This window comes from Periplaneta americana, chromosome 10 (genome assembly GCF_040183065.1).
Source record: "Periplaneta americana isolate PAMFEO1 chromosome 10, P.americana_PAMFEO1_priV1, whole genome shotgun sequence".
NCBI lineage: Eukaryota > Metazoa > Arthropoda > Insecta > Blattodea > Blattidae > Periplaneta > Periplaneta americana.
This window is the reverse complement of record NC_091126.1, coordinates 23,497,398-23,521,637: the sequence shown is the minus strand read 5'-3', so window position 1 is coordinate 23,521,637 and position 24,240 is coordinate 23,497,398. Positions and strand designations below refer to the sequence as shown.

Below are 24,240 nucleotides of genomic sequence, written 5' to 3'. Positions count from 1 at the left end.
TCTCGTTCCCGGTTTATTGTGAACCAGCCTTAATTGGTGACCAGTGATACGTACAGTCTTCTTTTTCACATTTTATTGCATAACATTAGATTAGGCCTAAGATTTGTATGCCGTTACATTGCGGTCATGCGCCCCTGACTTTAGGTACCGGTACGTAATTGAGTTGGGGTGGGGGATTTCAGTGTGTTTCGTTCAGCAGTGAACTTTAGTTGATCGGTTACATTACGACCGAATACTTCTATTCGTAACAGGCAACATACAACGCCTTTAAAGAAGAATAATAAAATGATGCCGAGGATTAAATTTCTGACAATTTCAAATGAGGAAATTTGTAACAATGATACAGATTTTGAGATAAATAATGCTTGTGTAAAATATTTAAAATATTTCCCCATTGTTTCTGCAGAAGTGAAACGAAGTTTCTCTAGATATAAGGCTGTGTTTTCTAGCAACAGGCAATCATTCTACTGTCTACTCTTAAAAAAATTTACGAGAGTGGCGTGATTTGAAACAATAGTTGTGATAAATGCGTAAGAAAATGTAATTTTGTAGTTAAACATCGAAAAAAAATCTGTACGTAGCAACTATGGAATTCACAACACATTTCTAGCTTCAGAATTAGATAATTAAAGAAATGATACTCGTGAAAAGTTCAATCTTTATCTGTAATATTATTTTACCCTAAAAATTCAAGAATAATTGTATTTTACAAACAAATTCAAATTAGTGTAATTCTGAAAATATTGACATTACGGCAAATGTTTATATGAGATTTTTTCTCAGAATGTCTTGGGAAATAAGCTCCGTAAGGGATGGTAAATCTTCGTGGATCACCCTGTATAAGTTTTTGTGGGGTGACGCGCCACCCCGCTATGCATTGTATTGTTAATGTCATACTGTACATCTTGTACAGGAACTTCATTTTGTTTTTACTAACATTTCTAATATTAACCTGGCTATACCTTTGGATCAACGATTAAGAACCGGAAGCACCGTTTGCTACCGCCTTCCACGAATGGAGTTCGATGATACTAGCGTAATGTACAAACAAATCACTTTACTAGGTATAGGAGGGAAGAAAAGTAGCTTATCCATTTACGTAAACTAGGAAATATCGCGATTTTGAGTTTGATAATTTTCATTAGGATTTTGTTTAATCAAAATACAGTACAGTATTAACAATGAGTGTTTTTACTCACGAACTGAGCTTTCCATGCGGACATATTCATTATGCAGTGTATATTATACTGTCTACAACACATTAGCATACACTATAGAGAATGAAGTTAATTGAAAAATAATCATAATATGGATATTTAAACACATTTTTGAAAATGGTGGCCGTTCATTTCGATACAGGCTTCAGTTCTAATGTGCATATTTACGCACTATAGACTATTGTACGTAATTTCAATTATCAGGTTCGTACTTCGTATCAGCAACTCATGTTGAAATAATTCTGTACCTACTTTATAAAAGAGACCTTACGTACTATAAATTCAATCTTCACTTCTGCCCGATCCGAAAAGATAAAATTACACAGACATGCTATCTACTGTCCGTCCAAGTGGTTACGTCGCAGCGTCATAGAAAGGGAGGAAATCACGTGACAGTTAATTACTTAACGAGGCCTTTTTATTTAAGTTATTTTAAACAGTTGTATAATATTACGTAGAGGTCGAATTCCTAATGTTCCCAGAAAAGAGCTAAGACATCCCAGCCACTAGCATTTACAGAGAGGCGAATAGAAGCAGGTGGGGGAAACAGGAATGCGACGTAGACAAATGGAAAATGATTCAACATTGAAAGCTCTTTTGTCACTGGAAAACGCGAACATATTTTTGGAACGTACTGTTTACCATGACCGTAAGGCTACTATGACTCTATATGCGGCCTTGGATCTGTGTGGAGGACGGTTGAACTTCATTAATAGAAGGGGTGGGAGTGAAGTACATTCAAAAACTCAGGTACAATAAAAATTGAAGTAAAAATAAAATGATGTCCCTGTATTTGTTCACTTAATTCATAAGTGGTCTGAGCAGCTCTAAATACACTGATCTGTGAAAAAAAGATATTAAAAAGTGCGATAATGCCATCAGTAGAAATAGATTTTTGTACACTGGCAAATTATAGGAGCCCAGTGTAGTCTTTATCGATCGGATCTGTTAATGTTAGCAACCAACCAATGTGAATCCAGTTCTCGTTATTGAAAAACAATCAACTATCGTTCGAATAAACGTAATCCACTTACCCTTCCACAAGCTTGTTTACGTAGAGAAAAAGAATTCGAAATAATACCCATTATTGTCGACCATGATAATCGAATCACTGACCTCAGCAAGCGAGCTCGCAGCCGGTTCGTTAGGGAGCAGCGTCCAGTCTAGACTTAATTGTTGAAGAGGAGCCGGGAGCCCTCTCTGCGTGGAATGTGGAAATAACCTAGGGACAAACACAGCGAGCGAGTGGTAGGTAAGTCCTTGCCTGTAATTACGCGGAGCAAGTATCACTACATCGATTGCGATGCCCCTGGACACAAGAATTAAATTGCTTTTCACTTGTGTGACTAATGTCCTTTCCAAGCATACAAAACAACAACAAAAAACCAAATCCATCAATGACGTCATCTGCGTCTAAAAGTTTGGCTTAATGATTTCCTGTCACCTGTGTCCAGCTACAGATACACTGCAAGCGCGCACTTCAAATTAAAAGAGAGGTTTGTCGTCCGCCGAACGGATGTGACGTACACTGGCGAAACAAAGATGAATACTGAATTACGGCAGTTCTCTCGAGGCACTCTAATTTCCTGCAACGTCAATTCAACAACAGTAGTTGGTAAATCTATATAGCCTAGTACCCTTACAGTGGCTGAACGATCAGACTTTCAGCATATTACGTAGTAGAGTTGGGCAACACGATTCTTTTTCAGAAGTCGATTCCAACGATTCAATCACACATTACGAATCGATTCTAACGATTCGTTCACGATTCTCAGTCTGCGATTCCAACTATTCTTTTGAATCGTCAACGAGTTCACGATTCTTCCTACTCTGCGATTCCAACGATTCGTCAACGAACGACTTACAGGACACTTTCCATTGCAAACCACGCGTAGAACAAAAACGTTCTACATCTCTCGCATAGATGGTATAAGAGGCGAGACATTGGATTGCCTCTTTCTCATCGGCTGGAACCATTCAGCATGACCTCCATTAATCTACAAAATTACCCAAGATAATGTTTCTAAATTAATTTATGAACTGAACCTTATTACGAAGTACATTTTTTGCATTACATCTCTATTTAACTATGCACATTTCAGGTTTGTGTTCATTATTTTCCATACTTAACAAATGCAGTATTTTGATTTCACTCTCGGTCGGGAGTATTCGGCACGGTTCGGAAATGTCCGCTGACAGGTTACATCAAACAAGTAAATAGAATCGTGGGTTACGATACCATGTCAATTCGTTACTATTCTTTTGAACGACGATTCGTTACGATTCTTTTGAACGACGATTCGTTGATACCACGGATCGATTCTTACGATTCTTTATTATTATTCGTTCGAATGAACGATTCGTTCACGAATCGTCCCAACTCTATTACGTAGACCAGGCCTGCACGAAGAGCGCTCAACGAGCGCGCGCGCTCCTTCCGAGCGGGAGAGTTGCGTTTACCGCTCGCCGAATCGGACAGGAAGATACTGTCCACATTTAACGAGATGATCCGAGCAAGGAATGCAAGGTTTTCCCCCACTCTCAAACCAAACATCGAGACAGAACCGGTTTGTGTGCTCTAAACTTTCGCTATCAACTACAGTGAAAACATTGTCCCTCAGTAAAACATTAACTTTGTATCCGGATTATTAATTCATACAGGGTACATATTATATGTACATTTAATATCTATAATTAAGTTAATTACGGAAAGAAATTATTTAGTGACAGTGTTATACTACACCAGTCAATGTAAATATTATATTTTTGGTTTACAATATAGTAATTAATACTACTACTACTACTACTACTACTAATAATAATAATAATAATAATAATAATAATAACAATTTAATTTATTGATTTAATTATTTAATTTATTAAGATTTTTTAATATATAGAAATTAAAATTTTTACGAGTATAATGCTGCATGTTATTTAAATGAAATATTACAGCTTCATGTATACTTTTGAGCTAACTAAAGTTTTAAATTTGTTCCCCTCTCGAAGTCACGCCCGTGGTTAACTGAAGTTATTGTAAGTTTCAATAATATAATGTTGACGTTATGAGAATATTAAGTCAGTCAATGTAAATGAAATTAGTATTAGTATTAAATTTCAAAACATAAATAAATATTTAGCAGCCCTTTCTGTAGCATTCATCAAAGGACACAATAATCTCTTCTGCCTTGCTTCTTCATCACACATCTTTATTACATTCGCTATATTTTGTCGTGCTTCACTATGTATAGTTTTTCCATTTTTACGCTTTGACAACATGATAATTGAATGTGACACTATTGAAATCAAACAGAACTCTACTTCGCTTTAAAACTACTTAACTAAATATTTCACTGACTAAACAACTTCGTAACTCATTGTCTAACTAAATTACTAATTTAAGATAATTGCCTAATTACAGCCAATCTGCCACGATCTTTAAGTTAACTTAAGAAATTAAAATCTGACTTAAGAATGTTTTAATGTAGACTACACTTGTTATCCACAGTATTCACAACATCAACGTCATACAATAAATGTCAACAGTAACTAAAATGCTTGCACAGTTTGCAAAACCAACGTTTTCAGGTCGAGTGTCAGTCACTGTAGTTTGTCCCAGCCAGTCAATGGCACCACCCTCATCTACCTGCTCTTTCAGACGCACTAAGTTATTGTACATTTCCTTACCCTCGTCTCTTACCCCGCAAGGACCATTCCCCCTCGTAGAGATCATCTCGTGAAGTGTGGACAGTACGTCAGAATGACATAGACCTGCTATAGGTAGAGGAGAGGGAAACGACCACTCAGCTATGTAGTGGAGTGCGGTGCGTATTCTCAGTAACTGTTTCACGTTGCTTACCTACTGCCACAGTACAGTATGAAGGAATCTAAAAGACGGAAAAGTAGTGATCAGGCAAATTCTTTCAATGTTGCATGGGAAAATGCTTATTTTTTCATAGCTACTGGGGTAAATACTCAGTGCTTTATCTGTCACAAAATTTTGAAAGGTAGAAAGAAACATAACATAATGCGTCATTACGAGTCCAGACATAAAGATACTAAAGATATTAATATTCAACAATTTTAATATCTCTCTTCAGGGAAAAGGCCAGCTCAGTGTTGATATGTTGAATAAATTACGGGATTTCAGTCGTAAACTTACACTTTTCGTAAGTCAGTTTCGGGAAGGTAATATGGCTTACTTTCGAACGATAGAAACTGCTCGTGATGAAGCCATGTTAAACGATTATGTGCAAATATTAATTGAAATTGAAAATGAATTTAATTCTAGCAAGATCTTGTCTTAAGATCCACACCTGTCGAGTAACGGTTAGCGCGTCTAGCCGCGAAACCAGGTGGCCAGGGTTCGATTCCCGGTCGGGTCAAGTTACCTGGTTGAGGATTTTCCGGAGTTTTCCCTCAACTCAGCATGAGCAAACGCTGAGTAACTTTCGGTGTTGGACCCCGGACTCATTTCATCGGCATTATCACCTTCTTCTCATTCAGACACTAAATAACATAAGCTGTTGATAAAGCGTCGTAAAATAACCTACTAAAAATCTTGTCTTAATTGGAAAAAAGTTTAAAGTTGTCATAATAAATTCTTCAATACCAGTTGAAACAATGTCATATAAGTTACATGTGGGCCTGGTTCGCGCAGTTGGTATAGCGCTGGCTTTCTATGCCCGAGGTTGCGGGTTCGATTCCGGGCCAGGTCGATTGCATTTAAATGTTCTTATATAACCTCGGCAGTTGCGAACGTCGCTAAATAAAACATAACATTTAATGATTTACAGCTCGGATTTATTGATCTTCAATGTGGCCTAAGCGCTAAAGATCGTTTGAATAATACTACTAGCTTGGTTGAATTTTACAAGACTAAATATTAGCAATAATATCCACGACTACACAGGGTGACTGTGAAAATAATTGCTATGTTTGGCTCAACATGTATATTTGTGAGCAACTGTTTTCTATTATCAACTTTAATAAAGGCAGACATCGAACATCTGTAACTGATGCTTCATTATGATCAGTAGGCTACTGTTCCTTTCAGCTGCCAACAGCATAAAACCTCGTTTTGATGTACTGATAAATAAAAATATAACAAAATGATATTGTACATTTAAGTAGCTATAAAATTTCTATTACTTCTGTATAGTAAATATTTCTTTATTAATTAATAATAGTCCAAGATAGTTTTGCAAACACTGAACGGGAATTCATTTCATAAGCACTTGTAATAGTACTTCCTTTTGTGTTTATTTTGTACGGGATCCACCCCTTCTTCCAGTCCACTCTTATACAGAGCGCAGCTAATATCTGCATTCCGCTCACGAGCTGTGAGCCGCCTCGGAGAGCGCAAACCTTGTGCAGGCCTGACGTAGACGGTCCGGGATCGAGTCCCCGTCAGTCCTGGGATTTTTCATTGGTCGTAGGACCTCTTCCCGAAATTCCTTTCCACTCCAAATCTATGTATGGGTAATTATGCTCGATCTGGTGTTCTTGACTGTAATTTCAGCACTCCAAATACTAATGAAGACTTCGAGCTTGTAGACCACTTGTCTATCCGAAATATGCCATTCCAGAGGAAACAGATAATTTTTAAAAAGTGAGCCAGAGAGGTTATACAGGGTGATTCAGAAAGTTCTACACGGATTATGAAGCAGATTCCTGTGATTACTTGAAACGAAAAATGTAAATAATTTATTAAGATCACATTCATTTTTTAATTGTTTCATGGCGCCCTCTTTTAAATAATGTTCGTTTAAAATTGCCTATCAATGCCTTATTTTATTGCATTTTTTTCCATACCACTAATTTTCGATTAATTTTAATTGGTTATTTTACGTGGGTTTATCAACAGCGATGGTTATCTAGCGTCTGAGTAAAATCAAGGTGATAAGGTCAGCGAAGTGAGTTCAGGGTCCACCGCTGAAAGTTAGTCAGTATTTGCTCCTAAAGTGTTGGGGGGAAAACCCTGGAAAATCTTCAACCAGGTAACATGTCCAAAATAGAATTTGAACTCTGGTGAGCTCGCTTCACCATCATATATGCTAATCGTTTCTATGAATCATTTTGAATATGAAATAGAAATAACAATATAAATTGATTGAAAACTGTACAATAATGTGTTTCACACTACAACAAACAATACACTATGTTTTATCAGAATTCTGGAGTTATTATTATTATTATTATTATTATTATTATTATTATTATTGGTACTTGTTAAAACAACATGAGTCCAAGAAATTAAAAAATATTTTAAAGTAACATGAAATGAGATAATTAAGATACAATGATTTTATAATTAGACATACTAATGTATTGTTCTCCTGTAAAAATTTCACAAACCTAACATAAAATCCATTAACTATAGGTAGATTTTCCTATTTTTTCTCGAAATTTATTTTCTGTGACTCGTGTGGTTTTACAAATGACCGATTCAATTGAGTCCTTATATTTATTTAAAATAATTTGTGGAACATTAATTTCTACATCTTAATATCCATTCATGAATATTTTATTAATTGACTGTTTTCAAATGGTGTCCATTCTTTAAGGAATGGTATCGTTTGTTTGAATGGTAGGGCCATGAAATGAGAATAATATCTGCATTATAATATTATTTAAATAAAAATAAGGAAATGCAAAATAGTATTAAATAAGATACTGTGGGTTAAAAGGTCGAAAATGTTTTCTGTATTCGTTTCGAATTTCCGTAAATTTTCAACTCTTGCGTAAAACCTTACTTCCGTCCCATGTGACGCAAATAATAATTATTCCATATTAAAAAAACTGAAGTGAAGAAATATTATGTGATGGTTGGTTTATGAAACAATTCTCGACAGCGAACTTATTAATTTATGGGTGGTCTCGAAGTTATGAATTATGAAAGCGCTTATAAAGTGAAGTTGTCCTGCCAATGGCGTACAAAACATGTCTACTATGTATAGTTGAACGAGAGAGAGAGAGAGAGAGCGGCCATAAGACAAGCAGGTATACCAACAGTCAACTTCACAGCTTAGCAATTCAAAGTTATTGCGTCGGGCACCAGCAAGAAGGTGGATCCAAACTTTGTGGTATCAAAGACACGAGAATGGGGGAGTGCTTCAAGGAGAAAGCCGTGGTGTTAAGACGTGAAGGCAGTACCAAGAACAATTAACAATGCACAACTTGTACCAAGCTTGAAAGAGAACATGGGCATAGAAAATACATGTCAACCTTCCACAACTTTGAGATGGGAATCAGAAGCGGTGGGTGACGTAATGATCATCTCGGAGTACATGCAGACACACAGACTTTATTGTACATAGCTCCAGGAATTCATAAGCAATACACTCAACCAAATAATATGTGAAGAGAACAAAGGAATCAGCTACGAATCCAAGCGTAGGGTGGAAGATGTTCAATAACAGCCTTTTAAGGGATGAATCCTTAGCAGAATATGAACGAGAAAGTCATCTGCCATTTTGATGCTTTGGGCTTAGATTTTCCACAATTAGTTATTCTACGTCATAATTTTTATCTTATTATCTTTTAAACATAGGGACATTTAGGGATATCTCGACACGCTAAGGAATAATGTTAATTTTGAGACTAATTTATGCAAATTTTATTCTTATTTCCCCCCCCCCCCTAATATACAGAGTGTTTCCGAGGTGGTATTACAAACTTTCAGGGACGCTGGCGAAAGGCACATGCATCAATTTAAGATAAGGAACCCTGGTCCGGAAATGACTTTGTCGAAAGTTACAAGCAAAAATAGTTGTAATAATAGTTTATTTATTTAATCTGGCAGAGCTAAGGCCAGTAGGCCTTCTCTTCCGCCCAGCCAGGCTCTAAATCTAATTGAATACAATTGCTTACACAGTTATTATTTATGGTAGTAAATTGTGAAAAGGAGCCGATAAATAAGGTTTAAAGTCTTAATGGCTATTACGATTGGTTTAAACATGCACTAAAACCAGACGTAAGTGCAAGTTTGAACCAATAAATTATTGAGATTTGCGATAAATTAATTAGTTTAGGAAATTGTATATTTATTATGTATAACTATTTTTGTATATAGATCTTTTTTTTTTTAAATTATTAAGTTTTGTACTTTTGTGAACTAATATCAATAAATCTGTCTATCACTATACATAGTTATTACATTAATATCTAGACCAGGTATGCTCATTCTCTGACTCCCGATTACGTTCTGTAATCACAACCTTCCAATGTAGAGCGTGCTGTTCCCCGTTCGAAGCTCGACGGATGACTGCGGAAGGCAGTTCAAATACTTACAAAACGCACGAACAGTGCGGGACAATGATACAGTCAAAACCTTCTGTAAGCAAACGATCATTTCTTACAGTGTGGGAGGAAGACTATTTTTGTTGTGCGTTCGGTGAAAACGTGAAGTGTTTACTACGTTGTAGAGTACTGTCAGGAATACTACTGAGCAACATAAAACATACGCTCTGCCATGCGGAAGTGACAGGGAAGGTGTTTTCTGTAATACATAGCCATGTACCAAAGTATTATTATTATTATTATTATTATTATTATTATTATTATTATTGTTAATATCATTGTTATTGTAATGATTTTATTCCAACAAAAATACATGTTATGATAAAATAATTTTTCAGGGATGCAACGTGCACTACAGCTTCAAGAATTCAAAGCACTTAATGAAAGGCAAAACATTGAAGAGAGTCGAACAATTCAGACTCTGTGTTTAGGAGCAAGTTATGTAGTATGTTGGGAATTAGCTAAGGCACTAAAACTCTTCACGGATGGTGAACTTGTAAAGAGATGTATGGTGCGTGAACAAAATATAGTTAATTATATCTCTGTACTGGAACAGCTCAAATGTGAATTCAGAGAACATAGATTTTGTGATTTAGACGTATGGAGAGTGATATTAATCTTTTTGTTAATCCTTTCATAGTAAATTTGGTACAATCCGTGAGAGTGCAGTTCCAAGACGAGTTCATTGATTTACAAATTCAGAACTAAATGCGGAGAATGCGACTTGAGAAACATAAAAGTATTAAAAAATGAACAAAACGAAATATCCCAAGATGAGCTTATTCGCTGCCACAATGTTAGCTACCTTCGCCTCGACTTATGTGTGCGAACAATTATTTTCGAGAATGAAGGTTGCTAAGTCCAAAAATCCAAACATAGATCCCGAGCGTCTTTTGCGCATTGCAGTATATTCGTTGGAAATAGATTACCGATTACTTGCAGAAAAGAATGCACATGTTGAATAGACTGCAATGTATGGAGAAATATGAAAACATTATCTATGATATAATAATATCACAACTATATAAAATATAATAAATAATTTAATAACTGAATATTACAATGTATACTCTTTCCTTTTTCATATTCAGTTTATTATCCTTGTTTGTAAGAGAGTGACAGCGATGGCATGGATTGTGCTGCAATGTAGTTGCGGAGCCCAGTCCGTACAATGTCAGTGTTATGCAGTGCAGCATCATCCGTGTAATCGGCGCTTTTACAATTTTGAGCATACCTGATCTTGACCATAAGACAACATGAAAGTAAATAATGAAAGTTGGATAAGTAATGTTAGTGTGACAAGAATAAAAATTAATAAACAAAGCTCGGAACTTGGGGACTTGTGTCTTTGCACGTGGCTAAGCGACCGGACTTCAATGTCAACAAACTCCCGCTTCCAGCACAGAGGTACTGTCAGGTCTGCTATAAAAGTGGTTCCTGGCTGGAACAACATAATGATAATATTATGATAGGTTGAAACACGTAATTTTATAGCATATATATAAATAAACATGCAAAATACATCAAATTTACAGTTCTGCTCTGTACATTTCATTACAGTGTATGACTACATGCATTCGAAGATTTTCGAACCCATAAATTCTTCGTCTGTTAGTTAAACATGATTTGAAACGAAGGAAACTTATTTCCACGTCACATGAAGTGACGAGAGCAAACTTACATTTTTTTATTTCATTTATTTTAACTAGCTACCTAGTGAGTACAAATTGCATTTATAAAATAAAAATGTTTCTAGCCACTACCGTAAGAACCAGGCTCGTGTACGGTTTGGTCTTAGTGAATAATATAACATAAAATTTACAAGGACACTTTACTAAATACAGTAAGTAACTTAATTCAAACCAATAAATACAACACAAGAGCAAGAATAAAAAGAAAGAGAAAACGAGAGAAAAATACACATTCAATATAAATTGACAATCCGACAGAAGCCAGTGATATTCAATAAAAACATGAATATAGTCGATAGAAATAAAAGGTAAAAAAGTACATTTGTTACTATTATATATCATGGATAATTTTACAAATTTCTTTTTTAAAAGTTTCAATTTTAAAAAATTTCAAATTTGGAAAATGGTTTGAAATTTTATTATAAAGTCTTGGGCCTAAATAAAATACTGAATATTTTCACTGTCACTGTTTCCTGTTCGATTTTCAGCAGATCTCGTATCTGAGAAAGATAAGTATATCCTAAATTTTTCTGGCACATAGTTTTCAATTAGTGTATCACTACTAGGGAAGGACCCTCTACGACTTGATCCATGGCTATGGACAAATTTTCCATCAATTTAAAGGACTGCAATGTATTTCAATGAATGCCCCTTTCCAGCTCTAGTTTATGTGTGGCACAACTTACAAAATATAAACTCTGCATTAGAAGAAAATAATGTATCTCCTCAGAATTCCTCCACGAAATTCTGTACCTAAAATTTAAGAAATGTATTTTCAAACTTCCATAACACCCATTCGAATAACACGTATTTTCTCATTCCTCAGCCAGACAATTTACCTGTAATTATCTTAATGTCATTGGCTTCGACATGACACAGTTTCTTCGTTCGTCTTCTTGCCATTCGATGTGACCACTTTCTTAGTACACACGACTGTCCCTGAGCACTTGCAGCTTGAGCTTTGTGTACGCTGTACCTGTAACCTTACTCAAGCGCACGGCACACAAGTCCCCAAGTTCCGAGCTTTGGTAATAAAATAAATTGTATGGAAATGAAATAATTTTATTCCTCTGTAAACCTCATTTATGTGTATTTATCTCTACATCTTACACATATTGTATTCATCTGACGTTGATTACGTTGTCTACTTACAGTATTCCATTCAGTGCGCTGTCTGAGGGATGGGGACAGGAAACTACACTAAAGCAATGCAGATAGCGTAATGTGTAACGGACATGGTCGGTCCTGATATGCACGTCTGTAGACAGCAGTGTATGTGTACAAGTTGCAGTGTCCAGTCGATCAGTCCTAGTGAAATGGAGGAGTACACGAGAGCGGAATAAGCAGACCTGATTTTCGAATACGGATGAGCCAATGGGAACAGTAGACAAGCTCACAGATTGTATCGGGCCAGGTAGCCACGTAGGAGACATCCGGCCCATACCATCTTTCCACGACTGTTCCAAAGGTTAAGGAAAGGAGGGCACGTGGTGCCAAATTACAATTCCATTTCCACACAACTATTTTTGCTTATAAGTTTCGACTCAGTTATTTCCGGACCATGGTTCTTTATCTCAAATTGATACATGTGCCCTTCGCCATCATCCCTGAAAGTTTGTAACAACACCTCGGAAACACCCTGTATATGGACATGTTTTCCGTACATGTCATACATCTGATGGCAATGTGATCGTTTTGTATCACTGTATTTAAAAAAAAGAATAAAAATTGATGCCGAAGTGTCGACTTCTTTCATAATGGGGAGAATTCGACATAGAATTACAAACATAAGAAACACTTTAACCCTATTACTAGACTACCATGTGGACGTATATGACCCCAAGAGCATATTCAAAGTCGCGTATCATTTTTGTTTTCTTATTTAAAATGTTGAAATGTATTGACTTTCTTCCTTTTCATGTGCTGCATCTAGCGATGTTTGGCTTTTATTTTATTTGAACTTATAAAAAATTATTCATTCTTAATACACCGAGTACCATTGAGATAACAAATGAACCCACATAGAATTGGCACTCTTTCTGATTATTTAGTTGCCCTAAACAATGAAATAATATCGAATAATTATTTTGTGCGAGATCGTGCGTATTTGCTTGTTTTCCGCACAGAACCAATACGCGGTAAGTGTGAAATACCACATTCAGTATTCCCAACGTAACACACATAACAATTTCCCTCTTCTTACCGCTTAAGCGCGACATTCATTTTACTGCTTTAGGCTTCTAACATATTATTTTTAGAGACGTTTAACATAGTAAAAATTATAAATTGGAAACTTACCACTGCAAGTTCACCTAACTTGCAATGTTAATTATTGTTTTTAAATATTTGCAAAAATTAAGTAAAGTCTACTTCTCCACGAAACTTATTGCATTCCTGATACAAGTAACATTAAGGAAGCCGTGAAAAAACAACAAGATTCCAGATGCCAATGTTATTACTGCAATATGTTATATAAATAATATTGTTAAAATATTTAAATGAAAAATAAATCATTACATAACCTTACCCTTTGTTTTAAGTTCGCATTTATAGACTGGAGGAAAAAAAAAGACAGACGTATATCACGGCCTGCTGGAGTATAGTAAACACAAAACATTTTATAGCAACAATGTTGAAGAAAGATATTTTGGTTTTCCGAAGTTGCCGTCATTAAACAGAAACGAACATGGAGATTTGATTGCAACTGATTAGAAATTCGTCTTTCAGGTATGTAATAAACTATCTTCGCACAAAATAATGTACGATACACGAGCGGTATGTTTGTTTTCATGTTCTCGGAAATTAAAAAAGCTCAACTACGTTTCGCTTTTTCAATCTTTTCCTCGACCATGAAAACGTCAACATACCGCTCTTGTAACGTATATTACTATTATATAACAAAGAATCGTATCCTTATAAACTCTCTCCTATAAGGGATGTGTTTGAGACATGGATAAACTCTTTCATACTCTACCAACAGACTATAGTCTGGTCTTGGACTCTACCTAAACATGATACTTACCGATTGCAGGGGGACTTGCTCCACGTATTATGTCTAAGTTGGTGAACATTGACTGTCTCCTATATCGACGGAGCAGTGTATATGAGTTCGTAAGAGTGCAATAATAATCGATAATTGTACAAGGTTTAACCAGCGTATAGGGAATTACAAGTATGGACACTTCGCTTCGATACCTTTGATTTAGCAGGACTGATTTCAATGACCTTCAAACCAACTTGAGCGTGAGATTTCTGCTTTTTCCCTAGAGTTGGCGCTGACATCACACCAGCTAACAGTCGACACAGCGGAATATAACAGACATACAATTAATACATCTAGGTACATTATATACTCAAATAAAATAAACTGGACTGATGAAATAATAAATTCGTCATTATCTGTAATGTCTAGACTCAAGAGTTCCTTTATAATGAGAGGTGAGACGTTGACCCCAACAACAATTAAAATATGTAATGATTTGATAGCACTGAAAATGGAAAAACAAAACTCCTATGAGAAATAAAACCATATGCCTATATATTGTATACAATTATTAAACGAATTTTATACATAATTTCATGTATGTATGTATTTATTCACACTGCAGTGGGTATATACCCGGTGGCAGTGGTAACTAATTACACTCAATAATGACAATAATATACTTATTAATTAAAAATACAATTAATAATAATACTAATAATTAATACTAACAATAATTAATAATCATAACAACAACAACAACAGGGAATATACTAAATTAAATGAGACGATCACTTAAAATAACATTTGAAATATTCTAATTTGTATCTTAAAACTAAGATCGAACTAAAACCCACGAGTATGATATGTTCATATCTGCACAAGTACCTTTCAAATTACACTCATTACGCTGTCAACTCACTCACTGCACTGGAACTACGACACATTTCACTGATTCTATCCTGATTTCACTAACACTTCAAAAACATTTCACTGTTCAAATACTATGCACTGCCACTATAAACTATAAAGCTTCACTGACAGGAACACGTTTCACTTACACAGCACACTTCACTGACATGACATACTTCTTCACTGATACAACACACTTCACTGACACAACATAATTCTTCACTGATACAGCACTTCAATAACAACATATCATTTACACCCTTTAAATACTGTGTATAATTACCGTCTATTAGTAAGGTCCTTAAGCCTATTTTTAAATACATTTTTGGTTGTTGGTAAAGCCTTTAGTAAGTCTGCAGGTAAAGCATTTAATGCATTATAATGCTTTTAATATAATTTATTATATACGAATCATAAAAAATTATTATTGCAACTAGTATATCACTGAGAAATAAGGAAATACTGTTAACTTGAATTTATTTGAAGCAAAGCGTTACTGGATTATGCAATAAGGTAGGCGATGTTTGGATCCAGCATTATTATTTGAACCCTGTAAAATTTATGTAGACTATTGGACTGTACCCGAGCACGAGCATATGCTCATTTCGGGTATCTATTCATATGTATTCAATTCAAATGTAAATTGTAAATAAATTTGAAATTTGAATTTGAACTCTATTCTTAATTATTATCTTAGCGTGTGCTCGATTAAACTAACCTCTAGCGCTTGAAAGTGGAACTAAACGCCGGCGCACAGAGAAACAAAAGACAGGAAAATTCGCTCAGTGTCCATTCTTTATAATCCCTATTCGCTGGCTTAAGTAGGTATGAATATGCGAAACTGTGTAGCAAACGCTTGTTTTCGAAACATCCCTGTTTCTAGCCCTGCGAATAACTTTGCATTACGAATCGTTGTTACCCCTCCCTTACGTAAACCATTTTACCCGTAGGCTCATGTACAGGTCTCTGAAAAGCCCGTGCAAGATGATGATGAGAGATGTGGCTTGTGCTAGATTTCTGTTGAAGGTGAGATTATTTCAATAATGGCAGAAATTTAAGACAGGCCGAAAATGTAATAATTCATGCCCGCTTATATTTTTGGAGATGTCCCGCTTCTGCTTCAATTCCCCTAAAGACTTTCGCACCGCCACCTCCCTCCCATTTGTTACTTTTCTGCTCTTTCTTCCCTTCTCTTTTTTCTTCGTACATCCCTCCCTGTAACTGTCAAAACGTCTCTACAAGTGACATCCAGAGACAATGAGCACAAAGACACAATCCAATTCTCTTCGCCGAAGCCTCGATTTCCTGTCACTTACATGGCATTTCAATATCTTCACAAAATGTATAGAACCTAATATATTAGGTTATACAGGTACTTCTCCGCATATTTAATTTCCAATAAAGCCGATTGTATATCACTGTCACAAATATTAACTTCAGAATGCAAATCTGTGTTGAAAAATTCACATTAGAAACGGGCGACTCTATTGCAAAACAAAACGAATTTCTGCTTTGTTATAATGATAAATGAGAAACGGATAGAAGAGATAATAAACGTAACGATTCAAAACGGAGCAAAAGATTGAGAAGTGAGGGGAAGATATAGGAGAATGGTGGAGAGGATTGAGAGGTATGAGGAGAGGTTCACAGGAAGGGGGAAAGATTTGAAGAGAAAGAAGCAGGTTGAGAAAAGTTTTGAATAGAAAGAAGGACTAGATTTAGGAGAGAAGAAGATAGAAGAGTTAGAGGATAGACAGGGATATGGAGAAGGAAGATTTTAGAGCATGGACAATTGTAGAGAAGAGAGGATTTGGTAGGGTTGAGAAAACAGGATTGGAATTGAGATAGGATTCCGAAAATGAAAGTAATGCGGATGGGAGAAGATTGGAGAGGAAATAGGATAGTGGAGAGGAGAGAAATGAGGAGAGGATTAGGAAGAGAAATAAAGAAGAATGGGAAGAGAGAACGTGAGGGGAGATGGAAAATTTTGGAAGATAAAAGGTTAGCAGAGTGAATTAGAAGAGGAGAGGATTGTGGGGACGAGAGGAGAAGACTGTGGCGATGAGATGAGAAGATTGTGACGATGAGAGGAGACTGGGGACGACAGAAGACTGTAGAGACGAGAGAAGTAAACTGTGAAGACGAGAAGAAAATGCAGTAGAGACGAAAAAAGAATTGCTTGAGGAGGAGAGATGACTTAGGACGGTGAAAGAAGACTGAGGATTAGAGGACAATACTGTAGAGACGAGAGAAGAAATCTGTGCAGACGAGAGGAAAATGTTGTAGAGACGAGAGAACAAATTCCATGGAAAGGAGAGAAAAATTTCATGGAGAGGAGAGAAGATTTAGGACGATACGAGAAGTCTGAGGATTAGAGGACAAGATTGTAGAAACGAGAGAAGAAAATGTGAAAACAAGAGAAAATGCTATAGGGATGAGTGAAAAATTGCATGGAGAGGAAAGGAGAAGATTCTTAGGACGAGAAGATAAGCATGTAACGACAAGGGAAGACTGCAGCGACGAGAGGAGAAGAGATGGGCTTTGTTGACGAGAGTAATTATTTGTGAAGACTGGACAGAATGCTACGGAGACGAGAGGAGAATACTATGGAGACAAGAGGAGAATGCTGCGGAGACGAGAGCAGAATGCTGCGGAGACGAGAGCAGAATACTATGGAGACGAGAGCAGAATACTATGGAGACGAGAGCAGAATACTACGGAGACGAGAGCAGAATACTATGGAGACGAGAGGAGAATACTATGGAGACGAGAGCAGAATACTATAGAGACCAGAGGAGAATCCTACGGAGACGAGAGAAGAATCCTACGGAGACGAGAGCAGAATGCTACGGAGACGAGAGCAGAATACTATGGAGACGAAGGCAGAATCCTATGGAGAAGAGAGGAGAATACTATGGAGACGAGAGCAGAATGCTACGGAGTCGAGAGCAGAATATTATGGAGACGAGAGCAGAATACTATGGAGGCGAGAGCAGAATACTGTGGAATGTTGAATGTTATGTTTTATTTAACGACGCTCGCAACTGCAGAGGTTATATCAGCGTCGCCGGATGTGCCGGAATTTTGTTCCTCAGGAGTTCTTTTACATGCCAGTAAATCTACTGACATGAGCCTGTCGCATTTAAGCACATTTAAATGCCATCGACCTGGCCCGGGATCGAACCCGCAACCTTGGGCATAGAAAGCCAGAGCTATACCAACTCGCCAAACAGGTCGACAGAATACTATGGAGACGAGAGGAGAATTCTATGAGGACGAGAGGAGAATCCTATGGGACGAGAGCGGAATGCTACGGAGACGAGAGCAGAATACTATGGAGACGAGAGGAGAATATTATGGAGACGAGAGGAGAATATTATGGAGACGAGAGCAGAATACTATGGAGACGAGAGCAGAATCCTATGGAGACGAGAGGAGAGGAGTGAAGGGGTAAAATAATTAGGGAAATATCTATGGAGAAAAGAGAAGAGAACTATGGATATGAGAGATGAAGTGCATAGGGACGAGAGAAAAGCATTTGGGTAAAGAGGGGATTGGTGTGCGGATGTGATTGGTGAAATACAGGAGAAAAGAGTAGAGAAAAACATATTTCTCTTCCGTAGGCCTACTGTGAAACTATCGTTGCCTTAGGGAGAAGATGTCATTGCCATTTTCGAAATAATTTTCAGTTTCGTTGTCATTTTTCTAATGTGTATCCAAAATTGAACTAAAACTGATTTTCGCTTTCTCGAATACATTTCAGTGGCCAAGTCTAAATTGTGAGACAAAACAAAATAATAAATTGAAAACAATTAAATTTAAATTTTCAAGACAAGCACTTATATATAATTTTGTATCAGAATAAGTTTCATGAAATCTTAAAAGAACTATAAATACAAGCGGTGGTGGTAGTAGTAGTAGTAGTAGTAGTAGTAGTAGTAGTAGTAGTAGTAGTAGTAGTAGTAGTAGTAGTAGTAGTAGTAGTAGTAGTAGCAGTAGTAGTAGTAGTAGCAGCAGTAGTAGTAGTAGTAGCAGCAGTAGTAGTAGTAGTAGTAGTAGTAGTAGTAGTATTTAATTTAACAACTTTCAAATGAACAGGTTATACATCTGAAGTCCACACCTGTGCAGTAACTGTCAGCGCGTTTGGCCGCGAAACCAGGTGGCCCGGGTTCGATTCCCGGTCGAGGCAAGTTACCTGGTTGAGGTTTTTTCCGGGGTTTTCCCTCAGCCCAATATGAGCAAATGCTGGGTAACTTTCGATGCTGGATTACGGACTCATTTCACCGGCATTATCATCAGACGCTAAATAACCAAATATGTTGATAAAGCGTCGTAAAATAATCTACTAAAATAAAAATCAAAAATACATCGTGAATGACAAATCGCCGACAATTTTTTCTGCAGCCGTCTATCAAGAGCAATGTTTCTTCTTTTGTTAGTAAAACTCAAAAGTACTAAACATAATTCATACGACAAATTTAGAGGAAAAAACAATGCGTAAATTATTTATATTTTACAAACAAAAATTGACGATATGAAATGTAGTCTTTCGAGAAACAACTAAGTACATCCAAATCACGTCTACGAAATCTAGGCTCAGGAATGATAATGATTATGACAGTGATGATGATTATGATTAAGAATGTTCTCATTACAATTCCGTGGATATAATGCGACTCAAATTCAGTCGTTTCATGGGTACACCTGTACAATGCTTCAATTTTGAAACAGTGTTTCTGTTCATGAAACAACACAATTTTACAAAGAAGCTTATTCTGCACGAAGTAACAGCAATGTCAGTATTTTAAAAGCACATTTCCAATTACACGTGTAAATCGCATCTTTTCGTTCCTCTCTACTTTTGAGTGAGGATCAAAACTGTATACAAGTCAGGAGCAATGTAATGACAACTACGCTTCCAGCTGTACATCCTAGAACAGTTGATTTATTTTTTTGCGCTTGTCCCCTAAGGGAAACTTGTTATTAACGTCGTCTAACGGTAAAGCATTTGTGATCCGAGCTGTAGACACAAATCCCATCGGATTCAATTAGTGTAATGAAATTCAAGAAGAGACTGTTTTGTATTATGTGCACATTTTTTAACAAAAACAAATCATCTAAGTGGAATACTGACGGCGAAATATTCTCGCGATAAAACTATCTTTGAATACCACTATTTCATTGCAAGTTAATTTGGTAAAAGAAAGGAGAGTAATTTAGAATAAAACTAATATTTAATTGATCTTCCACTAGACTTCATTCTTTATCAATTTATTTATTTATTTACTTATTTATTTATTCAACTATTTATTTAACTATTTAGTTATTTATTTATTTAACTATTTAGTTATTTATTTATTTAACTATTTATTTATTTATTTAACTATTTATTTATTTAACTATTTGTTTATTTAACTATTTATTTATTTATTTAACTATTTATTTGTTTAACTATTTATTTATTTAACTATTTATTTAACTATTTATTTATTTAACTATTTATTTATTTAACTATTTATTTATTCAACTATTTATTTAACTATTTATTTAACTATTTATTTATTCAACTATTTATTTAACTATTTATTTATTCAACTATTTATTTAACTATTTATTTATTTAACTATTTATTTAATTAAATATTTATTTATTTAAATATTTATTTAACTATTTATTTATTTAACTATTTATTTATTTAACTATTTATTTATTTATCTATTTATTTAACTATTTATTTAACTATTTATTTATTTAACTATTTATTCATTCAACTATTTATTTAACTATTTATTTATTTAACTATTTATTTACTTATTTATTTAACTATTTATTTATTTAACTATTTATTTATTTAACTATTTATTTCACTATTTATTTATTTCACTATTTATTTATTTCACTATTCATTTATTTAACTATTCATTTATTTAACTATTAATTTATTTAACTATTCATTTATTTAACTATTCATTTATTTAACTATTCATTTATTTAACTATTCATTTATTTAACTATTCATTTATTTAACTATTTATTTACTTATTTATTTAACTATTTATTTATTTAACTATTTATTTATTTAACTATTTATTTATTTCCTATTTATTTATTTCACTATTTATTTATTTCACTATTCATTTATTTAACTATTCATTTATTTAACTATTCATTTATTTAACTATTCATTTATTTAACTATTCATTTATTTAACTATTCATTTATTTAACTATTCATTTATTTAACCATTTATTTAACTATTTATTTATTTAACTATTTATTTATTTAGCTATTTATTTATTTAGCTATTTATTTAACTATTTATTTATTTAACTATTTTTTTAAATATTTATTTATTTAACTATTTATTTACATATTTATTTATTTAACTATTTATTTACTTATTTATTTATTTAACTATTTATTTACTTATTTATTTAAGTATTTATTTACTTATTTATTTAAGTATTTATTTACTTATTTATTTAACTATTTATTTACTTATTTATTTAACTATTTATTTACTTATTTATTTAACTATTTATTTACTTATTTATTTAACTATTTATTTATTTATGTAAGTGGAAGAATGAGAAAGTGAAAGTGAGCGCAAATAGGAATGAGTGAAAATAGTCAAAATGGGTTAAGAGAAGTGAACAAGTGACAGGATAAATTTAGTACTAACATTTGAACGTTGGTACAGTAAATGAATATAAGAGAAAGATAGGGTAAAAGGTCAAAGAACAATTAGGACAAATAATTCAATATGATAATTTATAGAGAAAAAGTGAAATTGAGATTTTAGTGAATAGTAGTTAGAGGAAAAAGGGGGTTTGAAAGGAGTAGGGGAGAGTCGGGTAGTATCGGACAGTGCGTTTCTTTCATCTACCACCATATGGTAGTACCTGAATGACATGGTTACGCTTCTATGTGCGACATCACAGAAACGTAACCATGTCAATCAGGTACTATCATCGTGTAGTAGATGAAAGAAACTCACTGTCCGATATTACCCGATGTCCGATACTACCCGACTCTGCCCTATATAATATTAGATATATTAGGATTAATGATCAAATACAGAATAGCAAATGAAATGTAGGAGAATTACTGAAGGGGAGATTGACCAAGTGAGAAAAAGGTACATAGTGTAATTGGGAGTATTTGTGTAGACGTGTACTGCAAATAATGTGTTACTGTAATATGTTAATGGTGGCACCGGATACAGAAATGTGAGGTACACCATTACATGTAAAGAAGTGCTGTGACGAAATATATCATATCATATCATATCATATCATATCATATCATATCATATCATATCATATCATATCATATCATATCATATCATATCATATTTATTTATTTAATAATTCATTCATTCATTCACTCGTCCGTTTACTCAATGTGCACTCATTACGAGTGGCTAAGTGGCCGAGATCAGACGGGATAAGCGCAGTCTTGAATCACTAAGAGTGCTATTCATAGACATTTCGCAGCACGCGCTACGAGCGTACTAAGCTAGCCCCGGCTATCCACTCGTTACTAGTACAGAATTCAAATCATATCCTATCGCTAACACTGGTTTATGAATACGAAAACCCCTGATCATCCACCGGAAGCCCGCGCTAAAAATGTCTATGAATACGGCCCTAAGTGATTACTTACGCATATCATATTATTGTGATATACCGAAGTACAGTACACACGACATTTCCGTGTAGGAATTCAGCGTTACTATTTTCACTCGTAATGAGTGCACCTCTGTACATAGTGTGTTGGACATTGTGCCACTGTCACAATATATTCTGACACAATACATAAGGGTAGGCCACCAAAGGGGAAACTGAGAGATAGAACTTAAACTGAGGGAATTCGATCCGGCATCGGTACTGGAATCCGGTGTGGCTTAGTGAATAAAGCGTCAGCACGTAGAGCTGAAAACCCGGGTTCGAGTCCCGGTACCGGAAAGAATTTTTCTCTGTTCTATCCATCCATCAAGCCATCGGCGTGGCTCAGTCGGTCAAGGCGCTTGCCTGCCGTTCTGAAGTTGTGCTCGGGCGCGGGTTCGATCTCCGCTTGGGCTGATTACCTGGTTGGGTTTTTTCCGAGGTTTTCCCCAATCTTAAGGTGAATGCCAGGCAATCTATGGCGAATCCTCGGCCTCATCTCGCCAAAGCACCATCTCGCTAACACCAATCTCATCGACGCTAAATAACCTCGTAGCTGATACAGCGCCGTTAAATAACCAACTAAAAAATCCATCCATCATCATATGGTAACGCGGAATTCCTGCACGGCAATATCATATGTACTTCGGTACATCATAATAATAATAATAATAATAATAATAATAATAATAATAATAATAATGTAATATGTGATGTTTTTTCCCAAATATGCCACTGGTCTTGCAAAAAAAAAAATTAAGCGACACATTTTATTTTGAAATATGCAAATTTCGCAGAATATTTTTGTTAATAGCTCAGAAACTAATTGACTCGCAGAATTAAAAATTTAATCACATCATTATCTATCAAACCATGTAAAAATGAAGGACGTAGTTTGAAAAATGTAGGAAATAGAAATTTCACTCATCACCCCTTAACAGCAATAACGTTATAAGTGAAAACAATGGAATTCTGTGCAGAAAAATAGTACTGTTAACGTTCTGTCATCGATAGCCGATTAGAATTAAACACGATCATACCTAGGCAGTCTCACATTAATTACACATATTAGAGAATGTGATGTGTAGGCTATCCACGTGCGGATAAATGTATCTCGATGACAGTTGGCGTCTAACCATATTTCACAGCTAGATCAGCGAATTCCCTTCCTTGCTAGACAACATATTTCTGTACAACTTACCAATTTCCTTCTCGACGGTTTTATAACGTGTTACAATATTTCTAAAATATCTCCTAAGATGATCATAGATCATATATCAATATAGAAAGTGCTACAGGGTAGTTATACTCTGTAGGCTAAAATTTGTAACGAATTTTTGAGAAGCACCCATCGATACGAAAAGAGCACATTTTTTAGAACTTCATTTGAAGATAACCGCACTGTAGGTATAAAACCAGAACTGCAAACTTGGAATCAATGCCATTAATAATCCGTGGCGCTACAGCCC

General features: G+C 35.1%; 1 protein-coding gene across 1 annotated transcript in view; it reads right to left on the bottom strand.

Moving 5' to 3' along the window:
- Positions 1 to 24,240, bottom strand: part of LOC138707521 (MOXD1 homolog 2-like) — a 1,036,064-nt gene that overhangs the window by 857,100 nt on the left and 154,724 nt on the right. The window lies entirely within an intron of this gene.